Source organism: Muscardinus avellanarius (genome assembly GCF_963383645.1).
Source record: "Muscardinus avellanarius genome assembly, chromosome: 6".
Taxonomy (NCBI): Eukaryota; Metazoa; Chordata; class Mammalia; order Rodentia; family Gliridae; genus Muscardinus; species Muscardinus avellanarius.
Genome location: NC_137791.1, coordinates 7,933,279 through 7,948,186, shown reverse-complemented (window position 1 = coordinate 7,948,186; position 14,908 = coordinate 7,933,279).

The window sequence follows — 14,908 nt, the reverse complement described above, 5'->3', positions numbered from 1 at the left end:
TACAGAAACATATGGTGATTATGTTTAAATTATACAGAAACATATGGTGAACAAGCATCATAGTAAATGAGGCTAAGTCAACTGGGTATAAGAAAGGATCCGAATCTCACATGGTACACAGCAATAAATTGTAATAAATTAATCACATATATGTAAAAAAATAAACTGTCCAAATAATGGAAGAAAATATGATGCTACTTCTTTCCTCAGCAGAGAAAAATCATAACTCAAAAGACAAGAGATTGTTAAGTCTGACTATATAAAATTAAAATAATAAAACAGCAAAAATACACACAAAGGGAATAACAATAATAAATAAAGTGGGAGAACAGAAATTTTCTACATTTCCTAGATAAAGAATAAATATGACTAATATACTCAAATATCCTTAAAGATGAGGAAGAAAGAACCGAAAGTCCAATGAAAGTAACAAAAATATATGGACAGAAATTTTGCAACAAAACAGATATAAAAATAATGCTCAGTCATTGGAAATAAAAGCTCAAGAACTTATTAGGAGTAATGAGGAGTAATGTGCTATTTAACATGGCAGACGCCATGTTCATACAGGAGACTGTTAGGTGTGGGGAGTTACAGCCCCTCATCTGGGGTGACCTTGTCAACACTCACAGTACCTTGCAATGAGTTGGAGGAGAGAATGAGGAGAGCACACGCACGTGAGGAACTTCTAAGATATGCAGTAAGGTGAAAAAAACAGTGTAAAAGAGCATTTGTAAAAAGCTAACCGTCATGTAAGAAATAAGGAGATATATGGGAAATATACACACATAGGTTCATTTGCATAAAAGGAAGCTAGAAATGAAAATTCAACGTAATGAGATTACTTTTGGGGGTGGGTAGCAAAGGAAGAAAATGATGTGGAGGAGAGAGGAAGACCTACTCATCTCAGCACATCCTTCGTTTACATCTCTAAAGCTTGGAACCATCAGAATACTTCAGACATCCCCCAAATCAATCAATCAATTGATTAATCAAGAAGATCAAACAGGATGTGAAGGCAACTCAAAATAGAATAAAAATAGTATCAGATTGGCCTAATTCTATTAAGAAAGAATCATGTGTCCTGGCATGGTGGTACACACCTATAATTCTGGTACTTGGGAAGCAGGGGCAGGAGAATCATAGGTCTAAAGCCAATCTCAGCAACTTAGGGAGACCCCCTTTCCCAATAAGAAACAAAATAGGGCTGGAGATGTAGCTCAAAGCTAGAATATTCCTGGGTTCAATTTCCAGCACCAAAACAAAATCAATAACAACAACAAAAGCACAAAAAAATAGATAAAACAAAAAAGAAACATGAGTTCAATGATGAAAATAAGGGAAAAAATTACCTAAGCTACAAAAAAATAATATTTAGATTGGGTAGTTCCTGGGTAAAAATTTTAAAAAGTATACAAAATTCAACTCCAATTAGCAAGTATGTTTTGCTGAAAACTAACATTGTTTAAAATTACATTAAATTAAATGTGAATTATTTAAATAATAACCCATAGAAGATGAATATTAGCTTAGCTATCAATGTAGTTTTCAAATATTTTCAGTCTCAGTTTCTAATGCATGTCTCTTGACTGTATTATAACATTCATTTTCATAATTTTATCTTGCAATCTATTTTTTCATTTTAGATTCTTTTCTATTTTCTTCATTTTTTTTTTTTGAGGACCCAAAAGTATACATGCGGGAGAATATGAGCTAAAGCAACACTCTCTGCTTCATGGCTGGAGGGCTGCATTTGCAAAATACAGCATTTCTGTCTCTAAAGAGTAAGCCAATTTAGAGAGAGCGCTTGCCTCTTGCATTTTGTTTCCATCTGAGACTTTCCTTTCTTTTCAGGACATCGCTGTTGGTATTAGATGTTGTCTAGCTTTGACAAACTTTCTCTGATCTTCTGCTTTTTCTGGGAACTTTTTCTATTTTAGTCCTTTCTCTTCTCCCCAGCATTTCTGAAATGTAGTTTATTTTTCCAGTTTTTCATCAAATGTCAACCTTTCTGAATATTTTATAGTTCTCAGGGCTTGGCTTTCCTTGGCCCTCCTTGATATCTCTGCCTCTTCAACACATATGTTTTGCTCACTGTCTTTCTTCAAATGTGCATTTGAAGATTTTTTTTTTAAGTTTCAAAAATCTGTTTTTCAGTCTCACCCACCTTGGTTTCTTCAAGGTTAGAATCCTCTCTTTTCAGGAATAACAATTTGGGGAAATTTTAAATTTTCTATAGCTTGTAGGTAAGATAGTAATCTATTTTCGATATCTGTCATTACCAGATATGTAACATTTCTTCTTAGGTAAGACTATGCTACTGGTTTTTGGCCAATTTTAGTGAATTTTGAGATGTGTGGAGATTCCTTGTATCCCACTTTTATTGTAAATGACATTTTATAGTGTTTTCTGTTTATCTTTGTGCTTTTTTTCTTTCTTTAGCTTTTCTGGCAAACACATTTTAAAGGATTTGGAGAGAGACTACAAATATATGTGTGAGATTAAAAGACATGGCACAGTACGTTTCTATGTCATGAACTATGACACTCCAGTGTCTCCTGGTTACATGCTACCCAAGAAGACGTTAATGCATTCACTCTCCATTCCACATGTCCTTCATGTTCTAATACTTCTCAAGTATTTTAAATATTATAACATTTGTTGTGGGACTGCCACCCCTGGGGTTATTTTGTTTCTGTTGTAATGTAAATGTATTGAAAACTATTAATCACTTGATTGCTGCAACCTCTGTTTCATTTCTGAGACACTTGCAAATTATTTTTTCTTTTCCTAAAGAAAGAAACACAGCTCTCATTTTTTTCTTAGTTACTTTAGGGGTGAAAATATCTGCCATTGTTTATATTAATGCTTTAAAAGGAAATCTTTTGGCTTTAATGTTAGAACATTTGTTCTCTCTTCTTCATTATCCTATAAACAATGCAACTTTCTTTGTATTTCCCAGAAGAAACATTTCTGGTTCCATTTTTCGAAACGGAAACAGAATTTTGAAAGGTTTAGTCTAAAGGTTTAATCAGCTTCTGTTAAAAATTCATGGATTGGGTAGCATCTCCTCTATGAAATAGAAAGGGTATGCCAATGAGCTAAGAAGAGGAGGATGGTGTTTGGAATTAGGAAAGGAAGAAAGAAGCAGAAGGAGGGAACGAAAATTATGTTGGCACTTTCAAAGTTATTTTCTTTATAATAATATTCCTTAGAAGGAATTCTTTATTTCTTGTAAGTCATTTCCCTCAACACAGACTGGTCTTCTTACCCTGTAGCACTGTTTTATACCCTGGTGCATTTCTGATTAATTGCTATACATCTCAGTATTCTATAAAGGTGTGTTGCTTTGAAGGTCAGGTTTACTATCTGACACCTAGCACACGTGACTTCATTCTGGCTGGATTTGGTCTATTTTGCCCCTATCACAAGCTCAATGTAAAACAGTGTCCCCCTACATCCATTTTATTTTGCATATTTTATAGTTGTCTGCTGATTTTTTTTCTCTTAATTACATATAGTATTTTCCATTCAAGGATGCTATAGAATCATTTCTTAATCATTAAAGCTTAATAAATTATGGAATGTATATTTTGCTCTTTATTTCTCTCATTTACTTTTCCTGGAGCATAACATATCTTTGCGTTTAAAAATAGGTCTTTTCCTTAATTTCAGTGAATTTTTTTCTACTATACTATGAATTAAGTTTTCACATTTCAGTTGCTAAAACTATTTCTTAAACATCAGTTTCCATTTATATTTGATTATTCTAATGAGGAGATTAATTGACTTAGTTACCCTATAAGATTTCAAACGAGGAATAAAAAATAAATATTTTTACAAATATAAAGGACTTTTAAGGCTACCTATAATGTTAGCACTGAAATGATTTGGTTATTTTAATAAATTTTATTATACTTTATAAATAACATAGTCTCACTTTAGTCTTAAATTGATAGAGGTTTAAAAATCTTACTAAACACTTATATTGAAAAAGGGAAACTCTAAATCATATGATACTATTTAAGAGAATGATTGATCGTGTCCATAGGAAATAAGGTCACTTACAAATCACTGTTTTCATAAAAGTATTTTTCCTATACATACTTCACAGGATGTAGGATTATCTCCATTGTGATATTCCATGATGTTCTTCAAGTTACACCATTAGTAACTATGGAGTTGTGATGTTCATGAGGACTTGGGTATTGGCCCCTCCTCCCAGAAGGAAGGTGGTTCCATGTTGTTCTTTGAAACTGAACATCAACAAAAAATGGAGAAGGAAGGACCTCAGAGTCAGAGTCGAAAACCACAGATTTCCATGCACCAGCCTTAGACTCAAGGAATGTTACTACCTAGAGAACAGGAAACGAGACGCAGAATAGAGTCTCAGGACTTCAGGAAATTAAAGACCACAGATGACAAATTAACTAAGTCAAGAAAATCAAGATGAAAAAACAGAGACGTTTGTCCTTGGTTAATGCCAAGATAAAGGGACTTCTAATGTATATAAAGAAAGCCCTCTGCTTGCAGCGATATCGGCTTCTACCTGGTGACTTCTCCCCTGTGTGGGGCTTGAACCCTGTTCTCTTTGGTAGATCCAGTGGAAATTGGAAAAAGTTGGTGTGCAATTGATTGAATGAGGCCTTGGCTACATTCAGGCAGTGCTAGAAGTCACCATTGGACTCTGGAATCACCCAGGCCTCCAGAGGAGATCTACCTACCTTCCTGATTGCGTGCTCCTTTAAAATAAACTTATTTTCACTTTCCTGGCGTCTGTTAATCTCATTTTCTTTTTGTGGGTCTGGGGACGGAACCCAGAGGCATTTGACCTTGAGCTACACCCCTTGCCCTATTTTTAATTCTTTATTTTGAAACAGGGTCTCACTAAGTTGCAGAGGGCCTCCGCAAACCGTGATCCTTCGGTATCAGCCTCCGAATGCTGGGATTACAAACGTGCACGACCACGCCCAGCTCGATTTCAGTTTTTGACTTTGTACATCAGGGACCTGCTGAGAAACTTGGTTATCATTAACAAAATTGCCAGGCTCAAATGCACTTGTTCCATCCAGGAGGTTTCTCAGAGCTGCCTTAGAGGTTGAGAGCAGGATAAGGAAGAGACTGAGCAGTTGGAGCTGGAGGCTACCCTCACGCCCTCCTTTAGCCCTTAATCTTAAAAAATAATGCCATGATGTCTGGTTGTTTGGAAGCGGAGTTCTATATAAAATTGTCCTTTCGCTATGCTTCCCTGGCAAGGCCTGTAACAAGCACAATACTACATAGGATCGTCTCTTCATCCCACTGCGTACTAAATGGTTGTTGAGAGAATGTTCTGCTTTACAGAGTGCTTTCAAGTATATCAGTTCAACTCATGTGGGCGCCTTTTTAAATAAGGTCTCAGTGAGAGGGGCTATCTAAGACGGATAATTTTTCCACGTGTGAAGCAGAGAATTCAAGGCTTGGTAGTATTTAATTCAGATGATAGCACTGAAATTAAAGATGTTTTCTGGCTAGAATATTATGACATTTCTGCATGACAGATGTGAAAACATTATTTTTAAGAAAAGAAAATAATGTAGTCCTGTAAATATTTGAACCCTGGAGTACACATAATTTCACTTATTACTAATTCTTTTTCTATATTTTAGGTGAGTGCTAGGAACTTTCAAACATCTTTAAAGAAAATAAAAAAAACCACGTATAGACGATATAGCCTTTGGAAGTGAGACTTAAGCAAAAGCAATTCTTTAAAGAAATATAATGTTCCCAAATGTAATTAGATGAGAAATTTTGTTCAGTTCATTTTTTATTTTTCACACACTCAAAAGACAATGTGAAGCAGGTCAGACTGAGTCATCAAATTAGACATTCAAATCATCCCATACCTCCAGAAATAGCCCTTAGAGAAAAGGAGTTTCATATTGGAGTAACTGGAACTAATTTGCTTATTCATTAAAACATGTCCAATGTAGACTCTGAGTGATATCAATATTAAAGTGAGAAGCATCCTGAAAAAGCAGTCAATTAGCAGTGCCAGTAAAGTACACATCAGATATTTAAGAAACTCTTAATGTGAAATTCTGGGGTGGTTGACCCACCTGAAATATATCAGTAGTATAAGGGGTAAGAATATGTACTGCTGATTTTTAGCATCTTTTGTGAATATAAGGTTAATGAAATTGCATTATTTAACAAAGAGATTCTGAAAAACGCAATGTACCAAGATCACAAGTAACCCCATTCAAAACTAAGAAACTGATTTGTGGTCTTGATATATTGACTTATTTATTGTCACTATTTGAGGTGAAAATAGTAATAGATACATAGCTTTTCATCTCTTTTCAGAACAAGAATTTATTTAAACCATGTCATTCAATTAATAATTCATTTCAAATTTAGCATGGTAAAATTGTTCATCTTCTCTTATGTATGATCCCAAATTTACTCCTCCCAATTTCATATCCAATAAGCCACTCCAAAACCCCTTCATCCAATTGTTCAGGCCAAAACCTTGGCAGTACCATGGACTTCTGACTCTAATATGTACAGTTAAAATATGTTCAGGTTACACTCAATAGCTCCAGTTTGTAGCTATGTAACTGATAGTTCAGAACATTTTATGCAACCGTTTTCTTAATAATTTTCCTATTTTCTCTTAGCCATCTTATGCTCTATTTCACACAGCAATCATAAACGATACTGTTCAATCTTTAAAGTGTTGTCTCTCTGTATAAAACCACTCATTGGCTGCTGGAACAATCAAAGACAAAAGCAAAATCCTTATCAGTTTCTAAGAAGCTCCATGTGGACTTCTCCCTACAAAGTCCTCACCTCACCTCTATCCATGGACATCCTTACTAGAATGTCACAGGTGCACTCAGCCCTCGAGTCCTCTTGCGATGTTTCTATTCATCAAGGTTTCTCCTGTGATTACTCGCCTGGGTCACTCCCTCATGCCCAGTCATGGAGCCCTAGTGTTGCTGCCTTTGCAATGAAGTCTTTGCAACCACTCTGTTCAGATCCAAAAACACTTGCACCCAGAAATAACTATTTTCCTTCCCTCCCCCATTTTCGCCACAGATCTTAAAACCATTGGACTTACAACACCATAAGCTCTGTGATGTGATTTCTGACAATACTGGAATGTGAGATCTCTGAGGTCAAGGCACTTTAAGTATTTTATTGACTGTTTTTAACACAGTTCCTAGCAAACTGCCTACCACAGAGATAGGTCTTTACAATAAAAAATGATCCTTGGCAATATTTTATAATTCCTATTCATGCATCTATGTGCAAGATATACTCAATTTATCAATCTCCTTAGACTTGCACATTTAATAAGAATATTATTGCCATAGAAAATAATTATGTGAATAATCATGTGTATATATATATATACATTATATATGATACATATTCATACATACAGATCTTCTATAATATTATAGGTGCTTTTTTGTATTATGTAACATCCATGGTTTATAATCAGTATTCTGGGTGTTGATAAAGACACAATTTACCAATTTGGTCCGATTGTTCCAATCTACTTTAATGAATCTGATAAATTAATTGAAATAGTCACATAATTAAAAACTAAAAGGAAAACAAAACTAATAGTGTTAAATTGACAAACTTAGAATCATATAATCAAAGTTTTCTTATGAACTCTTTCAAAATCAGTAGGAGAGTGGCTATGATAACACTTTTAAATTTTGTCTGTATTGTAAAAATGTATTGCCAGCAGCGCCAGCCTCACAGCCGAGGGCATGGCAGCTGCGCCATATTGCCAGAAGCGGTGGCGAGTTCACCACACCTCGGACAGCTCCAGATCGGCACGCACAATAACCGTAAGTGAAATCACGGCCCCTAAAGGAGAAATCCAAGCACTGCACACCCAGGGACTTGCACAGCTTTGATAATCTCCCTGGGTCTGAGATTTTGCAGTCCAACCCAGTGAAGGCGTAGTAGTGGCAAAGATACCACACCCTAGTTGCAGCTCCCCATGGGAAAATGCCCAGCTCGGCACCCCTATGGTCTCACGCAGCTTCGATTAACTCCTTGTGTCTGAGACTTTGCGATACAACCCAGTAAAGGAGTAGGTGGCAGCTGAGATTACCACAAACTCAAAAAGTTTATAGTCTTAAGATTTACATTTAGGTCTTTTATCTATTTTGAGTTAATATTTGTATATGGTGTTAGGTAAGGGTCCAATTTTATTCTTTTTCATGTAGTTATTATTTTCAACAATATTTAGTGAAAAGATTATTATTTCCTTCACGAAATGTTCTTGGAAACCTTTTTAAAAATAACTTGACCATATATAGACGAATTTATATCTAGGCTTTTTATTTTACTCCACTGGTCTAAATATCTGCCTTTATAGCAGTACTACACTGTTTTGATTATTGTAGCTTTATAAGGTTTGAAATCAGAAAATGTATATCTTCTAGCTATGTTCTTTTTCAAGAGTATTTTGGTTGTTTAGAGTTCATATTTCATGTTAGGATAAACTTTTTTGAAAAAAAATTATATGATATTTTTAACTTAAAAAAAAGAAAGGAAAAATATCCTCTGGTAAGAAAGAAAACAAGAAAGATATATTGAAATGTTATCTCTAAGTGATCAAAAATTTGATATCAGACAAATGAAATCTGTTATGAGATTAAAAAATAAATAAATAAGTAAATGTAAATTTTAGGCCTCCCCAAAAAATAAAAAATAAAAAAGAATTAAAAAATTCTTACCCAGATGGGCGTGGTGGCACACGCTTGTTATCCCAGCGTTTGGGAGGCTGAGACTGGAGGATCGTGGTTCACAGACAGCTTCGGCTACTTAGTGATGCTCTCCACAACTTAGTTAGACCTTGTTTCAAAATAAGGAATAAAACATAGGGCAGGGAGTGCCTGCCTATTTTAAATAAAAATAGGTCAGAAGTTGAATGCTCAGGTTCTAACAAAAGACCTGAAAAAAAAAAAAAGTATTACCCAGAGCATATTGGGTTTATGTTCAAAATGGTACATTTTAAATCTGTGACCACCCCATTAGCTGCAAACACTTGGCAAGTTAAATAAAATGTGGTAAAAGAAAATTCTGTGGTACCATAATAAGGAATATCAGTGGTTCCATCTCATACAAATCAAACAAAGAAACAACAGAGACAGTATTTTTATTTTTAAATGAAAGACACAAAAATAGACCCACATGAGTGTCCAGGAAAGCAGTTCCTGAGAATTAGATTATATACACATCACAGTACGTCTCAAGACCAAGCTTCAAGCCTGAACTGGTGTCATTATGTGGACTAACACTCTTCCATCAAAAGAGCAGATGGACAGTAAACCACGCACATCACAGTGGCTGGCTGGCTTAAACCTACGGCAGGAGGAATGGGATCCCTGTTTCTCTCTTTGATCCTGTTTCTCTCTTAATATCCTTTACTTACTTGACTACCATTTAGTATTCTTACTTCACATATATCTTGAACTGAAACTTGTTGTGGAGAAACCTGTAAAGACTAGAGTCACAAAAACTCTATAGTGGGGAAAAATGCAAGGAGAAAGAATTCAATCATGAAATTAATTTGCAACTGAATTTCCTGAATTACATTTTTTTCTCAGATTGTCAAAAAAAGAAGACTCCTGTCATTTATAAAAGTGTATATGACTTTATAATGTATTGATAAAAAATAAAATTTTATAATATTTATAATCACTCTTTTGAACTCTTTAATATTATCAAAATTACTCTGTGCAGAAAGAATGGTTTAAAAGACAGTATTTTCTTATATATTTATGTACAAACAAATAAATTTATATAGCCAGTTAAATTTGTACTTTTCATTTGTACTTTATCATAAAAAACTTTCTTTCCATTTTTTTTTTTTTAGTTTCTATAGCCTTAGTAAAATTGCTAAACCCATTTCCACATGCATAAATGAGAGAATAGGATTAGACAATCTCTAAGGATCCTTTATGCTTTAAGATTATATGATTTTAATTAACTCCACTGCATATCTTGAGCAAGAAAATTAGATTGGAACTATGGCTGAAGTTACTTTTTCCAATGAATTAATATTTAGAGCCTTGGGAAAATGGAACCAAGGAAGGAAATCTAGTCTTTTTATGACAGAGCATAATAAATTGCTAATATTACAGAAAGGTCATTTTGGAAAGCATTTGTCCTTTAAAAAAAATTCTGTCCATTTAAGCTTGAACAAGTCTAACTGTTTTAGGGTTTTTTTTTTTTTTTTTTTTTTTTGTTTGCAATACTTTTCCCCTGGCTGGAATGAAGAAGTATTGCTGAGATAACTTCAAGCATGAGGATGAAGCTCTCAGGCAGGATCATGGAGAACACGGTAGAAGTTACCTGGACCCAGAATAAACTCATGGAACAGACCATTCCCGTCAGTTCCCCTGATTATTGGAGAGACACACAACACTGAAAAAGGATTACTTTTTAAACAAGGCATCGTGGCATGCAACTGTAATCCCATTAGTCAGGGCTGAGGCAGGAGGATCACAAATTTGAGATCAGCCTAGGCAACTGAGTGAGCCCCTCATCTGAAAGTAAAAACTGTTAAAAGGATGGAAGATGTAGCTCAGTGATAGAGTGATGCTATGTTTAATCACCAGTACTAAAAAATAAAAAAAAGAAGGAAACAGGAAAGAAAGAAAGAAAGAAAGAAAGAAAGAAAGAAAGAAAGAAAGAAAGAAAGAGAGAAAGAAAGAAAGAAAGAAAGAAAAAAGGAAAGAAGAAACTAAGGAGAGAGAGGAGAGAAATAAAGGGGGGGAAAGAACTCTTATTTGATTCTTCCAAAGTAATAACAAAATCAATAACATACACATCTAATTTCCAAGATCAGAGGGCATGGTGCCGTGTATCAGAGACTTGCATCATTTTATTTCCTTAACTTGCTGCAACAACATTTTAAATTTATCTTATGTTCTAACATCTTTGGAGCCTGTAATGGCAGAAATAGTAAAGAACAATTATCAAGAGTTTATCAACCATGTATCATCTTTGGGAACAGGAAAAGAAGAGAGTAATATTACATTACCAAATTCCAAATGTAACTATCCAAGATGGATTTAAAATTTTCATCTTCATCTTATTGGACAACATGCATTTCAGACAGGATAATTTTTCAAACTTATTTTTTATCCAAGAAAACAGTAATAATTGGGCATTGACAAAGGCAATAAGATTATTTTTTAAATAAAGTTAATTGAAAATCATGTTTGGCTTATTTTAAATGATATTTTTTTTTTTTTTGCATGTGAAAAGTGACCAGATAACCTCAGGGAAATTAGCAAATATATATTATTTACCTAAAGCTTAGTGATATTAGAAGTTAAATGAACTATCTTTTCATATAGTAATTTAACTGGAAAATTAAAGATTCTTAAGAGGATGCACAATTTTTCCCCAGGGGTGTGCATTCACAGGCTAGTTCAGGAATACTGTCAAAAACTATAAAGAATCTGAGCTTGCAAATTAGCCTGCCTCAGTTTCATGGATGGTGCCAAATGACCCTGATTAGAGACAAAGGACTTTTAATACTAGCAGCATAGCGCAAAATTGCAAGAGCTTCTGGTTTGCACTGGCATCTCACCCATCACCCTTCCCCATATCCAACGGAGCCTCAACACAGGCTTCATAAACGGTATCACAGCTGAAGAACTGCATGTGCAGACAAGCTACATCTTTAATAAATGGGCAGAAAGCTAACCTGACTGATATACTCTTTGTGGAGATACTCTATGACACTGAAGAATGAGCAAATTTTTCTCTGATCCATAAATAAGCACCATTTCCATTTCCCCAGGCAATTCACATACGGAGATCTTTAAAAATGCAATATAGAACAGAAGTGAAGCTAAGGTCTTTCTTCTCACAACACACGCGGGAGTACGCAAGAGCAATTGAGAATCATCTCCCAACAGTGCCTTTGCTCATCTCCAGCGCGCTCTCCCTAAAAACGGAAGGCATGAGAAAGTACTGTCATCAGGATTCCTGCCACTTCTTCCCGAGTTGCCATTTCACAATATCCTTTCCTCTCACAACCAAATAAAGCACTTCTCTCACCCATCCAAAATTTACTGTGGTATTAAAATCTCTGGGACACTAAAAAGAGATTTTCTGGAGAAGCAGGTCTATGACTTGTTGACAAAATGAGTCTGGGCAAAATAAATCTTAGGCTCAAGTCTCCTCTCCACTATCGATAGCATCCTTTTCTGTGCTTGATTATTAATTTCTTTCTTGTGCATAACATTCAAATTTATGGTGGGTATGCAACATGACAATCCTTCTTCTCAGTATAGTTTATTTAATCTTTATAAGAATGCAGAGTTAATTGCTACTCTTGGCTCATTCTTACAATGACAAATCTGAGAAGCAAAATTTCAGAGATTTTGCTTAAGACTTCATAATTTCTCCTCTGTGGCAGAAACTAGAGATAAATTAGTCCCCTTCCACTTTCTGAAAATTAAACAGCTCCTAGCACATGTAAACAATGATATGCCTGTCATATAATTATATTATTTAGATTATATTGGATATAAATAAAGTAATTTAGTGTTGTTTAAATGAAAGAACTAGATGATATATGCAGGCGTATCTAGTAGAGAATTTTTAGTAAATATTTTTATATTTTATTTAAAAATAGATATTAGAACTTACATATGTGACAAAATAAAAATGTGGCCATTATTTATTTAAGAGAGGTCTATGGACACCTCCAGAATGGTAATGAAACCTGACTGCACATAGAATGAGAGAATTTGTACTAGAATAAAGGAGGTCTAATTTAAAGAATTCCTGTGACTCTCCCAGTAGTGTGCTTTGTCTTTCTAAAAATATTTGTCAATAATCTTGAATGATTATCGCGATAGAGAGATAATTATTGCTGTCCCCTTTGCCCTTTCGACTATTGCACGTTTGCATGTTTCAGAGATATTTAGTATTCTGAATTCAGATTTTACTGAATAATGACGTCCTCATTGTAACTTGCATTATGAGACAGATTCAGGATCTTTGAAGTACTTTACATTTTTCTTTTGAGAAGAGAGGTTAGTGAATTCTAGAGGAAAATTGAAAGTGTGGACAGACTTTGACAGATCTTGGTGAGATGATAATCACATTGCTCACATTTTTGGGAGCACCATGGAAATACTATGTTTTTCAGATTCAACTGGTAAATTATTCACTTTGGGAAGTAAGTTTTTAACCTTGTTAATGAATTTAACAAACTCAATATAAAGGGGTTTACTTACAAAGGTTTGGATCAAGTTCTTCTATGATAAAACTTTATTAACCAGAAAAATTATGTAAATAATTATGCTCAGCCAAGAAATTTGTTAAAGATCCTATTATTCAAAATTGGGTATATTTTATGAATAATACCTTTTATCTTGCCCATTAGCTAAATTTCCTTTTACTCTATTTTTCTAGTATTTCTTTTAAATATCTGGGGGATATGTCTATAACTCATTGTTATCTTGGAGATAAAAATAATAACAAATGTAAATAATTCAAATCTATCTTGATATATGTTTGAATTTTATTTTCGCAGCTCTAAAATTTCTCGTCCTCTTCAATCCAAATCTATTTAACCAAAATAGTTAATGCTTTAACTATTTGCAAACTTGTACAAAAAGAGAAGAAATACAAGATACGTAATATTCCCTACGCCAATCTATATTAAGGATTAATAACAATCAAACCTGAGTATAAAATTCAAATATTTTAAAATAATAATTAAGACCCCCCACATTTCAGGTTCAATATTGATTTATTATTTATTTATTTATTTTAATGTCCCTGAGGATTTCAAACCCAGGGACACTATCATTGACACACCCCTAGTCCTTTTATTTTAAAACAAGGCTTTGCTAAATTAGTGCAAGCTGGCCTCAAATCTGCAATCTGCCTGCCTCAGCCAAACAAGTACTGGAATTACAGACAGGCATCACTGAGCCTAGCTCCTTTAGGGTTCATTACGAGGCAGAGTTCTTCACATGTGTGTGCTAGCCTTTTCTAAATACATTATTTCTTGCCAACAAAACAAAATAACTGTGCTTAGAAGTGGTTTTATAAAATTCCACTTGAAATGAAAACTATATCGCCATTTTATTGGGAAGCATAAGATTAATTATATAACATAGCTTTATATAAAATTCGAGAGTGAACTTTTTTATTTGTTTTAATGACAACATACATATAAGTATATGGATTTATGTTCCCATCAGAAGTTTAAGCATATTTATGTAAATTTCTCCTTAACTATTAGGAATCATCTCCTATCTAATCACTAACTATATCTAAAATAAATTATTAGCAAACATAAATAATGTACTACACCAGAGCTTTGTCACATGGGCTGCATAAGTTTAATAGAATTAATAATAAATGGACTCTATCTTTAAATTTGTAAAGCTACATATTTAAATTATAACTATGCGCAGAGCAGTAACCTATCTGCCTATAATTATATTTCATAAAAGCAATATACCTTCACTAATTAATTATACTTGAAGTAACAAGCACAGCTTAATTAAATAATCCATCCCTAATAATAAAATCTTACAATAATTGTAATCTTCTGTCTAAAGGCAATAACAATTATTTCTGTTAAAAAAATCAAACATGGCCACACCAAGCAAAATGATTAACCAACAACATTAGTGATAAGCTATATGTAAAAAATGATGCAGCTGTATCTTAAAAATTATTTTTTTGTTTACCAAAAGATATTCCAGGTCTGGGTAGCCCTGAAAGCTATAGTTCAATACCATTTAATGTAAGATCAAATTATTGAATGTACCTTGACTACATCTCTAGATATTCTAGTCCTGCAATCTATGTTCCTAGCCTTCTTATTTTTTGATGATTATGGTTAAATTGTAAAATT